The sequence below is a fragment of the Gigantopelta aegis genome, unplaced genomic scaffold, assembly GCF_016097555.1.
Source record: "Gigantopelta aegis isolate Gae_Host unplaced genomic scaffold, Gae_host_genome ctg3480_pilon_pilon, whole genome shotgun sequence".
NCBI lineage: Eukaryota > Metazoa > Mollusca > Gastropoda > Neomphalida > Peltospiridae > Gigantopelta > Gigantopelta aegis.
In genome coordinates, this window is record NW_024533363.1 from 5,596 (window position 1) to 26,616 (window position 21,021).

The 21,021-nt window shown below is 32.3% G+C and overlaps 1 pseudogene; it reads right to left on the reverse strand.

The window, feature by feature from the left end:
- Positions 1-14,607: 14,607 nt before the first annotated feature.
- LOC121392184 lies at positions 14,608-20,900 on the reverse strand (annotated as a pseudogene).
- Between the last annotated feature and the right edge of the window lie 121 nt (positions 20,901-21,021).

The following is a 21,021-nucleotide window of genomic DNA, read 5'->3' on the forward strand; positions in this document are numbered from 1 at the left end:
CCTCTTTTATTAATAACAATAATGAGTGAGACAATGACTTTAGAATGTGACTATTATTATGTTAATCATCAAATCAGATTTAATCTTTTTAATTAACATAAACTACACCTCTTATAAAGTTACATTCTTATAATAACTACAAACATTTTTGAACTCCCAATATACACTAGATATATGAATGTATGGGGAATAGCTGCATATACCCCATGAAGTTGCTTGAACGCGCATAGTGTATTGTGAAACTTGGCTATAACTTTATTATTCTGAACACAACAATAATTCCACTTACATAAATAGACAAACTATCAAAACACATACATCACTAAATAAACAATACATGTATAGAGTTATTACATTCCTCCAACTTTAGCTTCTTCAATATATGAAGGGTGATTAAAACGGTCAGGTGGATTACGTATTCGAGTTGATCGGCACAACGGTCCTTCAGAGTGACTTTCAGTTGAGCATTCCCCACGGTAAGGTGTGGGTTCTGATGGTGTGGCAGATGATTCTATACATACTAGATGATGCAGAGTCATATACTTCAGGTTCCACATATTCATCCTGGTGTTGATCAATGTTATTAGGTAAAGATGATGAGATTCTGTCTTACGAATATGGTCAACATAATGGCAAGTTTCAACACCATTAGACATTTTATAGATAGGATAAAGGACCAGTTGATCAGATAATTTTCCCCACTAAGCCACTCAGGATTAGATGATCTGAAATTTTTAGCCAAAATTTGATCTCCTGTTGCAAATATTCTCAATATTTTCTACTGTTTTTCGTGGTTTTCCTTTTGTTTTCCTCTGAGATCTTTCAACCTTCCCCACTAACAACAGGATATAGGAAATCCAAACAAGATCTAGGACGATTAATCAATAATTCTGCTGGTGAAACATCAGTGGCTGTATATGGCATAATCCGTACTTAAACAAAAAATTATGTTGAACGGTATTTCCTTCAGTACACTTTAGTCCTCGCTTAATAATTTGTACCGCCCTCTCTACTAGCCCATTTGAAGAGGGATGATATGGTGCTGTAGTCACATGTTTGATGCCATTTGCTTCCATAAATTCTTTAAATTCTTGACTAATAAATGAAGGGCCGTTATCTGTCACAACTTTGCGAGGTAGTCCATGAGATTGAAAATAATTATGATTCGAAGTTTCTCAATGGTTTTTCGGATGATGTTATTGACTGCATAATGTGGCTTCTATCCATTTAGAGTGAGCATCAACTAGTATCAAAAACATGGTGTCCCATAAAATTAATGGTCCTGAATCTAAGTGCAGTTGACTTCAGGGCTGAGTAGGTCACTCCCAGGGATGCAAAGGTGCTACTTGAGGCAAAAGGCTGTGACCCTTGACAAAACGTACAGCCTTTCATCATGGCCTCAATCTCACTATCCATCTTGGGCCAACAAACATATGATCGAACTAATGCCTTCATTTTATTTGAGCCTGGATGAACTTGGTATAGTTCTTCAACAGTTACTTCGACATAGTTTAGGTACAAGTATGCATGAACCCCATAGCACACAGCCATGAAGAACACTTAATTCAATTCGTCTAAGAAAAATGGTTGCATCTCTTCCTCATCAATGCTAGCTGGCCAACCAGACTGATATTTGGTGGTGGACCCTTGAAAGCAACTGCATCCTTATCTGTTAGTTCCTGATGCTAAAGCACTTAAAGATGTTGTAGTTGACAGATGGGTTAACAAATTCATAAGATCACATGGAAGACAGTCAGAGGTCATTGTAACTGGTCTAGGTAATTCGACTAAGGCCATCACATTGCTAAGGTCCTTCCCAGATTTATAACGAATAGAGTAGTAGTCAGCACTTAAGGTAAGTGCCCATCTTTGTATTCTAGATGAAGCCTTTGAGGAACTTGTTTATTCTCTCTAAACAAAAATGATAAGGGTTTTTGGTCAGACTCAATAGTGTAATGTCTGCCAAACAGATAGTTATGAAATTTCTTAGTATCAAAAACAATGGCCAATCGTTCTTCCTCTAGCTGAGAATATTTCTTTTTTCAGCAACAGTAAAGTTCATGAAGCATCAGCTACTGGAAGATCGGTACCATGTGTGTGATAGGATTGCACCTATCCCATAGGGTGACGCCATCACAAGTCAGTACTAAAGGTTTTGAAGGATATAGTGAACAAGAAATGAGTTTGTTTTCAATGCATTATTCAAATGCTGTATCTTGCTTAGTAGTCCAGGACCATTGTGACTGCTTACGTAATAATCATATAAGGGGGTAACTGTGCTGCAAGGTTACGTAAAATCTCGACTATAGTAATTGATAATGCCCAAAAAAGATCTAAGCTCTACGGAAGCCAAAGGTGGCCATTCATTTCTACTTCGTAATTCCATATTCTACTTTGAAGTTTTCCAAGAATATTCCAATTCTATTTTCTATTCTTCGATTGAATATTTAACAATAAAATCCTATACTCCTCACCCTAACTGGAACCATGTCGCTTCACTCCATTCTAAGAGACAGCTTGTAGTGCTTGCACTTCACTGTATTGAGCTTAATGAAGTCCCCATAAATTCTAACTGAGCTGTTTGTTTTAGTACTAGTACTATAGGGACTGCCCATTTAGAGAACTCTACAGGTGATATTATGCCCAGGTTACTAATCTCTCTAGTTTCAGTCTCTACTTTTACTTTCTTTGTCATCCACTCTGAGTTGAACTTTGACCCCTTTTGGCAACCTAAGCCTTCAGAGAAGACAGGGGAGTGTCTATGTAGGACTTCATTTAATGTTGCTGAGAGCTAGACTATGAAATATTGGCTAGGTTCACTACCCAACCAGTTCCCTGCCCATGACTGGAGATTGGGTAGTCTCCATCAACCACAAGGAGTGACAGATCCTCCTCTTGTACCTCATACTGTACATGTACATTAATAGTACCTAGTATGGAAATACACTCACCAGTGTAAGTTGACCTTTGACTTTTAATAGGACTAAGACATTCAGCAGCAATTTTTGTTAAGTGATTACAGTTAGAGAGCACCTGTGTCCAATTCCATTGGTACTAAAACATTGTTCAGTTTCACATGTATAATTAGTGGGTTTGATGAGCCACCTGTAAACATAGCATATGACTCATCCTCTGAGGACTCTTGAGTAACTTTTCCTCTGCAATACTTGATACGAGGTGATTTCGCTGAAGAGATTCTTCTGTGTGTTTTGGTGTCCTGTTGTACAATAACGTGACTCACACTAATAGATAAACTATCAAAACACATTACATCACTACAAAACACATTACATCACTAAATAAACAATACATGTATGGTTACTACATGTATCATTTTCTAATTCCAATGTTATGTTTCTTTTAAGTTTAGAACATCAGCTAAGACAAAGTTTTGGCAATTCACAAAATCATGTACTCAATGTAGTTCATGTTTGGTCAATGAGAATGTTTCAGACATTAAAGATCTCTTTGTTAGTGTATGATGTTGAGGTGCCAATACTTTTATGTTGTGCATGCAGGTTACTGATGCTAGAATATTATTCCTTAACACTTTTGCTGATACTTCAAGAAAAGTTCTGTGTGAGGTAAAGGTTTGTACAACAATGCATGAATACATGTATTGTTTAAAGCTCTATTGTTACAAGTAATAAATTCATTTGAAGGCATACAGTAGAGGGATCTATTATCCTGACTATGGTTGGTTACTACATGGATGGTATAATGAAGATGGCTCTTATCTGATCCTAGTGTACACTGTACTACACAACAACTTACTAAAGTAGTAGAGAGAGGGATAGTTTATACAACAATATACTGAAGTAAGTGTATATTGTAAGTGACTGTAATATAAAGTACTATATGTCTATAGGAAGATGAGAGATCCAGTATTTCATCTTACGGTTATGATGCTGTTTGGAGTCTTGCACTAGCTTTGAATTCAACTCTAAATATGATTAACGATAATACAGTTAATAAGACTCTCTGTATAGGACCATTCACTCCATTACATAACAGGAGTTCTGGTACTGACTGTCTACTAAGATATAATTTATTGAACACTGAATTCACAGGAAAATCAGTAAGTTGATATTTAATTTGCCCTTTTTGGCAAGCCATACAACTATAACAACCATATGCAACATTATTTATCACCACAAAGGGCAATGTTACATTTACTAAAGGTGGAACTAGGAAGTACACATCATATACCTGTTACAGTATAGGAATGGTAGGTAAACAAATATACAAATATAGCATTGCACAAAGGTGAATATAATTGTTAATTATATGATTTCCTTGAATTTTTGATGGTGTTTTGTGTGTATCAATTGTTAACTATGGTATAATGCAAAGATATCACAAGGCCCATAACAACATTAAGTCTGCCTGGTAGTTTCACATGTATAAAATATTTAGTAATAATAATTAAGCTCATAATAATACTTTAGTTTAAGCCCCTATAAAACGTGACTATTAATGTATTTACTCACAGAGCACTCTATACTACACTGTAAAAAATGATTGGTTGATTTAACCATTATTGGTTATACAGGTTGCAATTAAAAACTTAATTTTGTTAGAAAAAGTAAACGTAATATTGTTTTCATTACTAATGTCCTACTGTTATGTATGTAAACTACATAACCACTAATTTCATAGTACATTAGTAATCAAAGTAGTATTAAGGTTACTTAATACTACTTTGGTTAACCATGCATTGTTAAATTAACTAATCATTTTACAGTGTATTGTTTAGGATTACTAACAGATATGCTACAGTCAATATAACCAGTAATGACATAGTCTATTTGACTATGAGAACAACTTCGCAGTTTGGCCAGGTAAATAATTACATAATGACTTTATTTAGTGAATATATTTAGTTGGACCCCCCCCCTCTGCCGCCTGATGGCTCTCCTATACAAGTCATTGTGTACTATTCAACTACACTAGTGGTTATTATGTACTTGTGGCCTCTCTTGGTATTATATTCTCAATTATTTGCTTCATTTTTACCATTTTATTTAGGAAAAGAAAGTATGTTTATGTTAATACTATAATTTTAACTATAAATTAATAATTATTTTATTTTGATAGAATTGTTCGTCTCACTAGCCCTAACCTCAACTATTTTATTATTATTGGAGTTTTTTGTCTATATAGCTCAACATTATTGCTATAGGTGTATCTGAAAGTGAAGCATTTTGGGAAGTTTCATGTTCAGTAAGCATCAATATCATGTAATGTACAATAAATTTCTCTACTATATATAACCACAGATGACTATTTGGGCACAGTGTGTGGGAGTCACTTTATTCTTTAGTCCAATTTTTAGTCAAAATGATGAGAATCTATTATATTTAGTAATCCTACCTCTAAAAAGAAAGTAAAACATCAATTATTGTTGAATTAAGTGATATAAATAGAAACAATCCCCCTTTGAACAGGTGCTAACAGACAAGCATCTATTAATAATAGTTCTTATCATTGTGTCTGTCATGATACTATTACTAGCCTTGGGACCGCTATTCCACAAACAAGACCTTGGTTCTTTCTATGTGGAAGATCTAGGATATCGTCCAAAAGAAAACGTGAGCAAATATATTATTATATCTAAATTGGTAGTGTCACATACATAGCCTTTAACTTATAAGTACAACTGTTTATTTAACCGAATCAATTTTCCCATTACAATTATAGGAAAAAGGAATTCTGGTTGAATATTATGGACTAAACTGTTATTCGCAAGTTTTCTTTTATTTGGATAATTGTTATTATTATTTATCTGGGAGTCCTTGAGTTGATAGCTGTAATATTGGCAATTAAAACTCGTAATGTTACAATAAAGGCAATAAATGACTCAAAAGATGTAATTGATATTGTCTTCATTGTGGCATTCGCTTTCTGTTGCTATGCTTGTCTTCTCATACCTCCTTCAAGACTACAGTAATATTGGAGATGGTCTTTATATGGCAGCATTACTGTCATCAACAACTGGCACTATAACTTTGACATTTATTCCAAAGGTACATAAAAATTATATATATTATTATAGTTGTCTTTTGTTTAGATGAGGTCTCTATACAAAGACCCCAGATGGCAAGAATGTATTTGAAGAGAAAGAACATATTGAGTTAAAAGTCAAAGGAATAGTCATGCCAAAATAACGTGAATCAAGAAAGTAGTGTATGTATATTTCTATTAAACTGTACAGTTTTATTGTATCTTTCTTTAGATTCAAAGTAATGCATCAAATGACTCCATTGGGCAAAAGCAACAAGTCCTAAACCACACCTACATACTACACTTCCATTAAATAATACAGTACACACACACTGAAAATATAATTACACCTTCTCTATAACAATCCTTTTATAAAACAAATTTTTTGGTTGTAGTTTAATGTTATATTAACTTTTTACAATTTTCTAAGTTCCTTAATTGTATGAAAGTATACTAAAAAGTATTGGTCATTTCAATTGTTGTCTTTGTTACAATAGTTTCATTAATATGGCCCAATACTGAGTTACCACGTACAAATATATCACTGTAAAAATAGCTAGGTTGATTTTACTAATCTATGGTTGTTTTCATTACATAATTATAATAAATGATAAAATACTGAGAAGTTTAATAAACACACTCTGTTTTTATTACTAATGTACTGATGACAATTATTTACTTGATTGTCAGAGTTATGAGATTCCATATAACATCTCATTAGACAATATACCTTAATACCTATGGTTTATTTCCTTCTATATGTTTGCACTATAATAACAAGGAAGGGTGGGCATATGTTGCTTGCTCTTAATAGGGAAATCTGTTGTTTACTTCTGTATACATCATTATTATCAGTAATTATAGTAACTGTAGTAATTAGTAAGTAAAAGCGTGGTCTTTACTTCTCAGTATCTCATTACTATTTGCAACAAAAATGAAAATTGATTGGGTTAAATCAAAACAATCAATTTTTACATTGTATAGTCTAACTCAATATGTATAAAGCCCACTAGCAGTTAGCTTAATAGATATTGGGTTACATGGTATGATGAAACTATGGTAACAAAGACTGGTGCCTCAGTTGAAACAAAATGGCTTATAACATAAATCTTACATATTTCAGTTTACTTCTACAATATAAGCTAAATAAATTATTGCAATACTTTCTTTTCAGGCTCAAGTGACTTTAACACGTCTAAGATATTCATTTTATTATGAAAAATATAGAATTACTGAGGTGCTTACTTTAAATACGATAATAAAATTACACATACGGTTAATAAAAATTCAAAGAATTCTTACAAAAGCTCGAGCCTGCATATTTTTAACGGTTGTTAGGCCTATACGGATTGAGCACTTTTGAGTTCTTGCTTTAGATTAATCTCTATTACTGCTGTGAATTCTCTTTGGAGCTCATGTTGTGGATGCTATCATGAATTTCCATAGACTTTGCTTCTCTGTCTTTGCAGTCTGTCTAATAACGATTCTCCATCGGTTGAGTGTACATCAGGTAACTTCAAGTTATTATGGTTACGTATAAAATATTATCAATTGTTAAATCACAGTTAATTGATCCAGCTCCAGCTACAGTCAAACTCTTCCTCTGAGGTACTGTTTAGTTTTTGGATGCCTATTCTTCAAATCCAAATATTGTACCTGTATGGGGAAATTAATGTCACAGAACTAGTTTTCAGCTATTCCTGATGGTCATTCCCAGAATGCTACTGGACTAGTCGTGTTAGCCCAACAAACTATTCAATGGAAACAGATATATGTGCCATTTTGTTGTACGCAAAAAAAATGGTCATCCCAGCCAATTTCAAGTAATATGGGGCTTACCTCTAATGTGGAATAGTAAGGTAATTGAATAATTATTACTATACATACCATTTATATCCTACATGAATAATTCTTTTTCATGTTTTAGTAGCTTATAAAATCAGTAAATCCTATTTCAATATATAGGGAATGAGAATTCTCACACTACTAACATTAACATTACATTAAGCTCTCTAACACTTGCAAAATTGATAACTTCAGGCAAAAACCAAACCAAAGCTATGAACATAGTTACAAGTATTGTATCCCATATGACAATGTACCCAGTAGTGAGAGCTCATGTTACACATAATGTTTTTACTAACAATTGCTATAGTAACCACTAAGAAGACAAAAACATATAGTCTTTCTAGCTACTTTGCTTCAAAAACTTTAGACAAGGTATTGATTATATGTTTATATAGTCAATGAAAAAAAATGGTTTATAAAATTTTTAAAATGTAAGGATAGCTATGAATGGAGGTTTAACACTTCAATAAATATTATAGTATCTTCCTACTGTAATTAGTATACTCAGTTACACATGTGATGGATGTGACTAACATAAAACTACACAAGAAAAGGAATGTTTACAATTTTTTTTAACTACATGCATATCTTGTTGTGTGATAGCATTGGTCAGGCCCTCTTTTGCTATATACTCTCCTATAGTCTAGCTCCCATTACATGAAAAATGCTCTGCACATTTTTATTCTCTCTTTCTCTCCCCTAATAGGCCCCACCCCCCCTATGAAATATTCAATATTACCATTTCAAAATCTGTTGTTTCAAATACGGAATATTCTTTTGTTTGCACGTTGTAGTGTAGACTGTTTGCTACTATATGTACTTCAAATCAGTAACCATTGAATGGTTTCATAATGAAGACCACGCCCTCCTTCAGCCATTTTTAATACCTCAACAAGTGTTTTCAATTCCAGCTGGTAATGGTATAGTATCTTCATCAACAATTACTACTAAAGGCAATGCTATTGTGGCACATGCTGTTTGTTTAATTGTAGAGCAAAGCGAAAACTAGTGACACATCTTATAGCCAGTCATTAAATACAAGAGAGCTTAGCGTGTTAACAGTGAGTAAATTTCATCATCAGTTATAATCTAATAGTTAACTTAATATGCAAATGTGTTGATTATATTACCTCATTTTCTAATTCTGTAGTGCCAGATTTCTCAAGTAGTAGTAATTGGTAGTACATTTGACATTGGTACTAATGCCACTTTGTCATGTGCAGCAACTCCTCCACCTAGTGTGACAAATATACAGTACACTTACCAATGGCAGTGTTACTGGTGGAAATTCAATATCTGGGGCTACAAGTACCAACTTATGTTATTACCAGTGCCACTTGTAACTAATGCAGGGAGGCTATACATGCCCAAAGTTACATCAAAGTTCACTGGGCCAAATAAAAGTTATGTCACAACACCATCAACCTCAGTCTGTTGTAGGTCCCCTAACAGTAGAATCAGTAAGTGACTTTTTCATTATGACAATACTGGTCTTGTGATTTGTATTTATATTAAAATTAATGTACTATTAATTATATTAGCGTTAAAACTGTAGTAACATTTGATCATTTATAAAATGCTTTGAAGATTTACTATCATTTCAAAATAGACTTCAACCACTAATTGTCCAAGTGCCCCATGTAGAAGCATATGCAGGTTCTAATGCAGATCTTATTTGCAATGCAACACTGCCTCTTGAATTACACCGTCTCTTTTTACATTCACTTATACCTGCTTGATAAGTCAAATAACACAATATCAGGAGCCACTACATCAACTTTAACAGTGTCTGAGTGTCTTTAACTAATGGTGGATCTACACATGTAATGTCACTGCTCGATATAATTGTGCCAATGCTCAGCATGTTAATGATCAAAAATTAACATCATCAGGTCTGGAGTACTCTTTGTGAAAGGTACATGTAATAACTATTTTATTAATTGATTTTTTATACTGATTTGTTTGTTTTATAGCCTCAATCAAAGTTGTTAATGAATAATATTACAAGTTTCCTTTTGGACAAAGTGGATCATTTGTATTGCAATGTTACTTTACAAGAACTTGCAAATTTCTGTTGAAGTTGCTTTACTGAATGGTAGCAATACGTTACAAAAGTGACAATATTACTGCCACCAATAATATTCTACTACATCATTCACAAAAACATTTGTAGTAGACAATGTAATGTGTCTAGAGCTGGTGATATGTTTGTCATGTCCAATCAGTTCAGTACAACAATACCTTAATTAAGTTTTTGGATAATTTTGATGTTAATCAGCGACACTGCCAGGCTCAATGTGAAAGTATGTTATGATTTATAATGTTTATAATTAATAATATTTTAATACTCTGTAGTTGCTGCTCCATCTTTGACAATGGAAGATGTTGTTGGGACTGTTGGATCAAATACAATTCTTCAATGTCGTATTGAATCAGTTCAAACCAATGTCATCAGTTAGTGTTCAATGGGCTAAAGATGGAGCTGTTTTAACTACAAACCAAGCAGTTTTAAAATGCTTGACAAACTTTTTGTATCTAATTATACCATTGTAAATACTAATGCTACTGATGCTGGAGACTACAAAGTGTACAACAATATCAATAACATATTCAAAATCAATATATTGTATCTGATAATTCAATGGTTACTAATCATGTTGAAGTTCACAGTAAGTGTAATGCTTTTATTTAATGTTCTATTGTTTGTCTTTCATAGTCCGATCCACCAGATATTGTTGTACAAGGTGTTCCTATTGATCTTGGTAAGATGGAGCTCGTCAATGTATTGTGACTCCAAAAGTATCAGCAACACAATTGATATTGAATGGACATTTGGAAGTGAATTACTAGTTGAAAAAACCTTTAATAGTACAATGGGTAGTTATAATTTGATGTACCCAATTACTTCTGCAACAATTAGTAATGCAGGACTATACAAAATGTGCAGTTGTAAATATTACTTACGTGAATTCCATTTATCTCACTACCAGTAAAATCTCTGTCACTCTATATCACAGGTAAGTGAATTATACTCTAACAATTAATCTCTTTCTGTATTTATAGTTGATCCACCTACTTGACTGTAAACAACCTCATAAAGCAGATTGGATCAGATGTCGATATGACATGGTAATATTATTACAACTCAAACCTGCATCTTCTCTGACTGTTTAATGGAGAAAGGATTCGAAACATTTTGGATACGAAAACCATTGGAGCTAGTCTTCTACAAACTTTACTGATATACTTAATTTAGAAGACTGTTAGTGAACTGATGGTGGAGATTATGGAATGTGAAGTATCCAACATAGTGTATACAAATACCTACTTAACATCAACAGTGTGGCAGTAAAACAGCCAATCTGACAATAAAGAGTGAGTTACTTTCATCATTAATGATAATAGCTATATGTTTTTTTCATATTTTTAGTTCCTGTTCCAACTGTAGCAGTTGATGTATACGGATCCACAAAAATCGCAACATCTGAAATTGTTATATCTTGTATTGTTGTTATAAACAAACTACTTCTTCATTTGTAATATCATGGACAAAAGATAACAATGCTTTAAACTGATGGAAGGTCTCTAATTGGGCAGAAAATCTAGTACCGAGTTTATCGCTTTTTATAGTATCAATTCATCTAGTTTATCAGATAGTGGTGGTGTACAAGTGTCAAGTGGGTTTAGTGATGTATAGCACGCATATCTTACTTCTGACCCGTCCAGTGACGAAAGGAACATTGTAGTTATAGTAAGTTGTCATGACAACATTTATTATTTGATTTTTTTTTTAATTAGATAATCCCGAATCAACAGTCCCCACCTGGGATATATTTATTACAGCTTTCTAATGCTGGACTTAAGTTTTGGTGGAATGATACAACTAATGCTTATGGCTATAAGTTGAATGAGTACCATTTGTGTCAAAATACCTTCGATCGCATAACGTTGCTCCAAACATGCCTTGGTGTTGATTTACTAAATATAGAAAGAACTCCACCAAATGATTTCAGCATTTATTCAGTTCAAACATGTAATAGTGCTCAGGTTTGTAGCTCTGATGGTCTCGCTCGTCAACCAAAAAATCTTATCGCTTTTAACTTTAGTGACCAATGTAAGTCATTTTACTGTACACTTTATGAATGCACTGGTCATCTTCTGTTTAGTCGTATTTATAGTGAGATTATAATTGGTCTCTTTTGCAGAATATATATATATATATAATATCACTATAAAAACAAATCAATTGATTTAAACACATCTGTGTGGTCAGTTAGGTTGTATACAATACTGAAATAGTAAACATCCACTGACACTGCTGTCATTGCTAAAATATCCTATTTGATGTTGTTTGTTCAGCAATCAAGCCTCTATTTAACATCTCATTAATTTAAACAAAACAATTGTGTGGATGCTAAGTCATTGTGTGAGGCTGTCACTATGGAATTTATGATAGCACAACTCTAGATATATCACACATGTCCATTTTGAGAAGTTCTTTATTTAACTACATTAATTATGGAATTCCATAGTAATTACTAATCAAAACAGTATTATATTGTTAATACTTTTCAATGAGAGTTATTAGAATGTATGCAATCCATGTGACTATTGTGATCTGTCAAAACAACCTATCTAATTTAGTGTATATTATATTTTTTGTTATGTCCTATTTATAGCAACACTTCCTAGTAGTCAACCTACAAAGCTGGATCCCTGGATACAATAAGTCCACGTCTTGTAACTCAATGTAGAGGTTTAGTTTGTTGGGTATTTATAGGTTCAACTGGTGATTATAAAGAAGTTACCAACTACAATTTACCATCTTTTTTTGACCCAAACATCACTTGAAACACACCAATTACTCTTTCAGGATCAGACTAGATGATATAAAGGTCTTCTTTGATAATCCGAATGTGGAGTGGATACGTATAATAGAAAAATGTCCTATAAAGGTCATGTTTAAATGACATAGTATTTAACATTGGATATCAGGAGGATACTATCATGCGAGCGGACCCCAAGGTACATGAGTATATTATAGTTACATTGTATTAATCACTATTATTAGTTGCACCAGAGCCAATACCCAGTCCATGTACTATTGATTCGTCTGGAAATTACAACCCCAATATTAGCAAGTACAACGAAGGCAGTGATCATGAACGTCTATACCACCAGTTATCAGGACATCCGTAATACACCTCCACCTTTACATCTACTACACAAAGTATTATTATACAAGGACCAACAAATGAACCTGCATCAGGACTTAGTAAGTGTAATTATTAATAGTTATATATAATTGTTTACTTTATTGTAGGTACACCGATGATAGCACTGATTGTTGCGGTTTCTATATTTGTTTCTTATGATATTTATTGTGTGTTTGTTAATATCCGTTCTTTGTCTTAGAAGAAGATAAAATTGTTCTACCCTTTTCTGTGTCGAGTGCTAACTAACAATATTAAAGAAAAAGTGTGCTTTTCAATATTATTTTATTAGTATTTTATTTAATAATTATGCATTGTGTGTACAGTAAACTAATAATAATAATATTGTTTGGTTTTGTTAACTTTACCTCATTTAACTTTTTTATTCACATCATTACAATCTATGTAGTGACATGTTATCAGTGATATAAGATGAAAGGAAACATGTTATCATTTAAAATGAGTCAAAGTTGGATAATGATAGATATATATTGACAGTTTTAAGATATTGAATGCTTATATAATCACATGAAGTGATCAGACTGCTTAAAAAAATCATAACCTTTTAATTCTTTGGGTAAGAAATAATCAGTCTCATCACTGCTATCAACTTTGTTTCCATAACCTAATTTTCTTCATTAAATGAGTGGGGGCATTCCTAAGATGAAGAGGGACAGGTGGGTGTGGTCCTTTATACTTCTCAACACATGACTTAGCAGACATGTATGCATTACAAGCAACTCTTGACTTAGTAGCTTTTGCCATATATACAACAGCTTGTGACAGAATTATACTAACAAAGAGAAAGAATATATAACATAAAATACAATGATAATGTATGTGACTATATATATACAAAAGCTTGGTAATTGTCCTGTAATTGTTATGAACATGCTAATATATATAAGCAACAGTTGAGTTTAGAAAATGGAAAAACAGAGAGAATGTAAATAGTAGAAGTCAAAAAAAGCTAGCTAGACTAAACACTTAAAAGCTTAATGTTTATAATGTTCAAACAACCACACCCATTGTCATACTAAAGGCTAATTAATTTTAACATGATAAATGAAATATGTTATTAAATTTTTATTTGTTGGGTTTAATGTGTTACATACAAAATACTAGTCAGAAAGATGTTATCAAAAGGTATTAAACTATTTTGCGAAATTTTAGTAACTAAGGAATGTTGTCATGGGATTTTGTAAATAATGTTTGTTTCCATGAAGTGTTTTTAATACTTGAGTAGCTTTTTAGTATGTAAGTTACAAATTATACAATATTGACAAATTTGGCAAATCAAAATATATTCCATCAATTACTATTGATTGCATCCACTACAAATGAGCAATTCCTTTGCCAGGAAAAACGGCTTATAAAGAAGTTACTATCTAGGACTATTACATATCCAAACGTGACAATTTTCTATAAAGTATATATAAGTATTTTGCTATGAAAAACTTAGTAATATTTCCACGTACATGAGTAAATGAATCAACAGTAAAGTGCAATCATTATAACATTATTACCTCACATTCAGGCATGCCTATAGCATGGCAAGCATGAAAAGGTAGCCACTGCTAAACCACAATGCATTAGGATCAGCCAAACCTATGTAAAATTTAAACACCAATTAAAGTATTATAAGTACTTTCTTACCTACATCTTCACTGGCAAATACAATTACTCTTCTGGCTATATATAGGTGGATCTTCTCCAGCTACTAGCATCTAGCTAACCAATATAAAGCAGCATTTTCATCACTACCCTCTCATAGACGTGATCAAAGCAGATATACAATTATAACGTTCGTCCTTATTATAAAGCAAATGTGATCGCTGTAGACTTTCCTTAATATCATCAATTTCAATGATGTTAATTTGATGTAACATGTTGACTGTCTGAGGTACAATGTTCACTACTCTCGCATTCTCCCTCTGTTTGAGCAGGACCTGAATTAAATGACGACTCAGCTTTTCTTGGCTTGTGCAGCTAACTGGAGGCCATTTAAGGCTATTCTTGCATCACCATCCTGAGAACTGGGCAAGAAATGAAAGTGCTTCAGTGTTAATAGCCAAACTTGAAGGATGTAACAAACTATAAAATATTAAAATACTATTAATGAAGAGATTATTGTAGCACATTGATAGCATACTAAAATCAGTGGTTTACTTATAATATTCACCTTTTATCACCTGTATATTCAACTACTTCAATTTGTAATAAAGCTCTTCTCAATATACTCTCTATATCACTGACAGATAGTTTAGTTAATACGATGACACGACATCTGCTTAAAAGTGCAGAGTTCACTTGAAAAGAAGGATTCTCTGTTGTGGCTCCTAATAAAACAATTGTTCCATCTCAACATGAGGTAGAAATGAGTCCTAAAATTAAGTATGATATGTTAACAGTACTTCATCTTAAGTTTTTCCCCAAACAAAAATAGAATAAAAAGTAAATTAAAAGCTCTATTTATACTAAATAGAGCTCTTATTTTTACTATTTTATTAATTAAGCCACTAATGAAGATAGTCACTCTGAATATTGATACATTTGGCGTTAATATTTTATTTTGATGAAAAACTTTTAATACGAGTACTGTCAACGTATTCTACCCAAACACCGATGTCGCTTTCTTAGAGTATTATAAATACATTCTTAGACAACTAAGTCCATAATAAGTCGACTAGTTTCAAATTACACTAACAACCACACTACATTCATAGTAGTCCAAATATTCTTTGATGATAAAAATTATATATATAATATACCTGTTGTAGTTTATTGAAGCGATGAATCTCATCAATAAATAATAATGTTCCTCTTTTAAACATAATTTTCTCATTTTTAGCCACTTTAACTGCTTCCTTTACATCAGCTACACCGCTAGTAGTGGCTGATAATTGTACAAATCTCATCTTGTGCTTCTCTTTGGCCAATTGGGGCTATGATTCGAGCAAGAGTAGTCTTGAATTTAAGAAGAAAAAGAATAAAAAACCAAATGGTTATTAGTTCATTCCCAGACCTGTAGAGAAAGGTACTGAAGTCTGGGAATGAGACTAAACAGTACGTAACTTACCTTTCCACATCCTGGAGGTCCCCAAATATAACGACGGTATGTTACCATCTCAAAAGTTTTCCCGTAAAATACTTTCTTTTCCGATCACTTTCTCTTGTCCAACATAGTCCTCTATTAGTTTGGGTCTCATTACATCAGCTAATGGAACTGATGGCTTAGTAATATCATAACTCTTTTGTGATGATGTAATCAGCTTGCACTGCTACTACCACCTACTATCGCTACCTAAGAAATGTTGATTGCTTTGAATTTGGAGTCAATTTTAAATGTTTAGTGTCCTTTGCTCTATCTTTATCTAAGCCAACATTGAGGGTCTCTTTTCTTGTTGGTGTAGTATTTAAAGCAATTTGTCCCAGTTAATATGGGAGTTGTTGTGTCTTTAGTACCTTCTTGCGCTAGTGTCAGAGTTAAGGCACATGATCGACATGACTTCTATTCGATCTAAACCAAAGAATTGGAACAGATTGGACATTGTACTGGATGTGGAATCCCGCCATATACTTCCCAGCAAAATGGGCGTGGTAATGGTTAGTTAGTTAGTTATTAATGATAAAGAAGGTTATATAAGTTAACAAATTTAAACAAAAGATTAATAATATCAGCAAACAGTAACCAGTTACATTACTGTGTGTTTCAAATGTATGGAGACAGTACAAATAAAACTACTAGTTTACAACACACAAAAGAATTCACAATAAAACTAACAACTACATTTCTCTTTGCCACCTCCACTTGTCCTTGCTGTGTTACCCTCCTCACAGAAGCATTACCATACTGGTATTCCAGAACCAACTCGATCAGGATCTAGTTCACCTACAATAAAATAAATTAGTAAAAATGTTCAGTATAACACATCTCAGTATAGTTATAATAGTGGTAGGCAATGACCATATATGACATGTATAGTACATGTACATGTATATGTATAGTTCTGCTGGAAGTTACCTCATCAATCTTTGTTAGTATGGATCTAGTACATTTTTGAAACACTTCCTCTACATTTCTCCAGTTAATGCACTGGTCTCAAGAAATGCTAACCTCTAAATAGAAAACAAAGTAATGGACCATGAATGTTATTTATTGTATAGTAGCCAATATATGTACCATTACCTCACATTATAAAAACTTTAAGCAACTAGACTTAAGTATGCCATTATTACAGGTTTTGTCATTTACCCATTTTGTAGAGTGCCTAGCTTATTATAAGTTTGGTGGTTAAAAAGAAATCTCTATTAATAGAACAATAAAACAAACCCATTCTTACATTCCTGTCTCTTACAGTCTAATCAGTACTAGAATTGAATCTATGTGGATTTACTACATATCTAGAGATTTGAGCATTAAAGACTGAGTTTCTATCTATAATAATAGGATACATTTAACCTGTTATAGTAGGGCAATATCACAATGGGATATCTCCTAGGTTAACATGCTTTAAAAACTATTTACTTAACAAACCACTACAATATTTACATTAAAAATGTGTTTATCTGTTTTTAATATAGAACCATATACAGATAGAATTAAATTTGTTTTTGATATTCACTATTATACACCACTTCAGTCTGTCTTCATATAGCTTTAAAATTGCTATTAATTCATTTTATATGAACATTACACAATATACCATGGTGATATACATCTGTAGTAATATTGTAATCATGTGATCATGTAAGCTATGTAAAAATTATGATAGCAACAATAGTATTACACTTAAGAGACAAATGATAATGCAACATAACATAATATATTTAAATAATTTGTTTTAAATTAAGTTTGGTTTCTTACTAATTTTCAATATTCGTAGCCCTTATAGACGGTGGTCTACTAAAACCTTCTATAAAGTGGAAGACATCTTAACATTCTCAATCTCAAGTCTAACAAACCTTACATGAATATGTAATAAATATATAAAAAGATTTTATAAAGAGCAAAACACTTGCAAAAGAACTACACAAAGCTTTAATAAGACTCGTATTGAGCTATGAGCCACCAACCACATAATTATATATTCATAAACCATTCAAAACAGAGTATACTGTGATCTCCGTTAGTCATACTATTTGATAATACATTTCTTACCATTTTCTTGTGCAAATCTGCTGGCTTCCATAAAAAGTGGACCTCTCTCTCACTCTCTAACGTCTTTTTTATTACCCACTAACACAATGACAATATTAGGACTGGCTAAAAGTACGAGCATCAGTTAACCAGTTTGTGAGAGCATTGTAGGGTCTCACGACTAGAAAATGAAAGATAGTTATAAAATGTCAAGATACTTTATTGAGGAGTAAACAAAAAGTGCTTTAAAGAATAAGAACAGTGATCCAATGAGAAACTTGTAAGCCATTAGAAATATTAAATATGTTTATAAAAAGCAGAGCAATAAAAGTGGGTATAATATATTACCTTATCAGCTTATCTTCACTAATATATGCATTTAAAATACAGGGAGAAGGGCTTAACGTTCTAATATCAAAACAAGTATCCTACTTTGTGCAGGACTCTAGTGATTTAGACGTCTTTATCTATTTGTTACATATATCTTCAAAATTAAGTCTAGGAAGATATGAAATTGTTAATCTCCTTTTCATGTAAACTTATCAATTCTGTCATACCTTGATATGTCGTAGACTAGCAGGGCTCCTGCAGCACCACGATAATAACTTCGAGTGACTGATCTAAATCTCTCCTGACCTGCTGTGTCCCCTACTTGGAGCTTCACTGATTTACCAGATAAATTCACCACTTTTGAGCCAAATTCAACCCCAATTGTGTGATTAGAATCTTGCTTAACTGGAGAGAGAGAGATCATAGTTATAAATTATATATAAGTTATGAGTTACTTAAAATATGTCTGGAACATTCCATCATACTGAAGAAGGCAAACAATTATACTAACACTCAAAACTTGTTACTAATGACATTTACAGCAGTACAAAACCACAAAATGAAGTCTATATTTATATACAGACTATATATAATATACACACTATATATAATATACACACTATATATAATATACACACTATATATTATATACCAGACTATATATAATATACACACTATATATAATATACACATTTATATGTACCACTAGAAGTATATATTGAGTCCATGGAAGATTACCGCAGGAAATACACTATCCTTAAAAGCACTATAGGCAATTATGTGATTATATGATTAAGTCTATTGAAAATAATTAGGGAAATTGTTAAGCATTTTAATATACGTCTTTTATAATGTAGCCATTTTATTAGTTCAATTTATAATATGGTAATCAATTAATTATAATATTACAGTTGTTTTTAAAGACCTACAAATATCTTCCATAACTCATCCCCCCTATCACACCCAATATAACAATGGCTTCATCAAGATATACCATTAACCAAAGATAAACATTGTTTTTAATAACAAAACTTGTATATAAATATTACATATTGTAAAGTCAATGAAGATATAACTTACTTACAGATAGTCAAAAGAATGTCTAACAATGAATGCTTTCAGATTGAATCATTTATTATACATATAAAAAGATTTGGAAACTCCACCTCTAGTCTCATTCCCAGACATACCTAGTCTCGTTCCCAGATATGCCAGATGGAAAGTATTTGGGAATGAGATTACTTTGCTTCTTATTATCACATCATATTATTATAATACACAATGATCATCAATTTTATACTAACACTTACACTTATGTTCAATAAACTGATGGAGAAGACAAGACTTCCCTACACCAGCATTACCAATTACTAAAAACTTGAACAAATAAATCTAAGAGATGGAAAAGCAACATCCTCAAATAATATTGCATACTGATAACTATACGTATATATAGAAAATAACAAAGTAGAATTAAAGCTAACCATATGATTCAGACATACTGCATTAGAATAGTGAGAGAAATACACACTGTAAAAAACTGTTGCTCCACCCACCTGCTGTCATATGATTATCACGTGACGAGTAAAAGCTCACATGATATTACATGCTGCAGGGAAGAATAGCCCATAAAATTTGAATTCTTTCTCGACTTGTTTAGCATCAGTCTGTTCTAAAAGAAAAATAAGTCCTGTCGGCATCTTTATTAACAAGTATCGTCTTGGAATAATCTATATTACAATATTTAGCGAATATTTCGGTTTCTAATTAAAGATATGAGCGTTCAAGAAGTAAGACAAAGACATCGTACTCCAGAACGTTCTGGTAAGTTATTATATGGACTAATTATTGTTTGCAGCTGTTTTCAATGTTTGTGCTTAAACAAACTTCACTTAAATAAGTAGTCTATAGTAAAGTGCTGTTAATTTGGTTAGCACTTTAAGTGTATGTGGTTGGGTGATAATGAATTATTAATGAAGTATCAGTTAGCGCTCTTTGCAACAATCACTCTTCAAATTGTTGTGATAATGATAATACGATAATTAGAGTTAGGAATGAAGTACCTCAAGTCTACAAAATATTTTCGTATACTAATTTTAACAAATTTTCTGAGTACTTTATAATTGCCACATACTGAAACTTTATTTCACCAACAAAATTAATTTAAATGGGAGTGACTTGGACAAATCTTTAATACAAGTTAAATCTAATGTTTTTTAAAATTGCTAAATTTAGTAAATACAATTAATAGTAGTATAAAATAGGATGCCTTATGGTAATCCTGATAGCTTGAGGGAAGAATAGTTTGTTTGTAAGACTTGTGAAGGAAATTGGAATAATGAAAGTTGTTTTAGTGGTACTTTCATTAAGCTATCATTAGAAGGAAGGTATTGTTGAGTTGAGTCACATGTGATAGTGTTTATAATCCAATATGTGTACTTGTGAAATAAAGAATACACATTATATTAGGCCAATAACTATGTAATA